The sequence below is a fragment of the Phoxinus phoxinus genome, assembly GCF_949152265.1.
Source record: "Phoxinus phoxinus genome assembly, chromosome: 9".
NCBI lineage: Eukaryota > Metazoa > Chordata > Actinopteri > Cypriniformes > Leuciscidae > Phoxinus > Phoxinus phoxinus.
This window is the reverse complement of record NC_136884.1, coordinates 2,421,206-2,422,913: the sequence shown is the minus strand read 5'-3', so window position 1 is coordinate 2,422,913 and position 1,708 is coordinate 2,421,206.

The following is a 1,708-nucleotide window of genomic DNA, read 5'->3' as shown; positions in this document are numbered from 1 at the left end:
ATGATGTTATGTTGTAGGCTGTTTTTTATAATATGCACATATGCAAATATTTTTTTTTGCCTAGACAATAAGGGTTTTAGATTGCATATGAAGATTTAAAATATAAAAGTTGTTTTAATGCATTTTTAAATCAGGTGATTTCCAGTTCAATCACTTATCGAAGCACTACTTTATTAGACTATTTTTATTTAGTTTTTTTTTAGTTGTTTACATGTCAACAATTAACATTTTGTCAATGTTAGAGACATTTTATTTGCCCATGGGAACATTTGACTACATTATATGTGCAATGGTGTCCTCTAGTGGTGTGTTATAAGACATGCACACATTTATATATACATGACATATACTAAATATTATGGTATGCCGTTCAGGAAAATATTGTATTTATTATATGAGGTTTGAGTGTATGGAATGAAACTCAAATATATGGAATGGAACTATATTGAATAAAACTCTGAATATATGGAATGAAACTTGAATATATGGAATGGAACTTGAATATATGGAATGGAACTCTTGAATATATGGAATTAAACTCTGAATATATGGAATGAAACTCAAATATATGGAATGAAACTTGAATATATGGAATGGAACTCGAATATATGGAATTAAACTCTGAATATATGGAATAAAACTCGAATATATGGAATGGAACTCGAATATATGGAATGAAACTCTGAATATATGGAATTAAACTCTGAATATATGGAATGAAACTCTGAATATATGGAATTAAACTCTGAATATATGGAATGGAACTCGAATATATGGAATGAAACTCTGAATATATGGAATTAAACTCTGAATATATGGAATTAAACTGAATATATGGAATTAAACTCTGAATATATGGAATGAAACTTGAATATATGGAATTAAACTCTGAATATATGGAATGAAACTTGAATATATGGAATGAAACTCTGAATATATGGAATTAAACTCTGAATATATGGAATTAAACTCTGAATATATGGAATTAAACTCTGAATATATGGAATGAAACTCGAATGTATGGAATGGAACTCTGAATATATGGAATTAAACTGAATATATGGAATAAAACTCGAATATATGGAATAAAACTCGAATATATGGAATTAAACTCTGAATATATGGAATAAAACTCGAATATATGGAATTAAACTCTGAATATATGGAATAAAACTCGAATATATGGAATGGAACTCGAATATATGGAATGAAACTCGAATATATGGAATTAAACTCTGAATATATGGAATGAAACTCGAATATATGGAATGAAACTGAATATATGGAATGGAACTCGAATATATGGAATGAAACTGAATATATGGAATGAAACTGAATATATGGAATGGAACTCGAATATATGGAATGAAACTGAATATATGGAATGAAACTGAATATATGGAATGGAACTCGAATATATGGAATGAAACTGAATATATGGAATGAAACTCGAATACCGGTATATGGAATTAAACTCTGAATATATGCAATTAAACTTGAATATATGGAATGAAACTGAATATATGGAATGGAACTCGAATATATGGAATGGAACTCTGAATATATGGAATGAAACTCGAATATATGGAATGAAACTCGAATATATGGCATGGAACTCTGAATATATGGAATGAAACTCGAATACCGGTATATGGAATTAAACTCTGAATATATGCAATTAAACTTGAATATATGGAATGAAACTGAA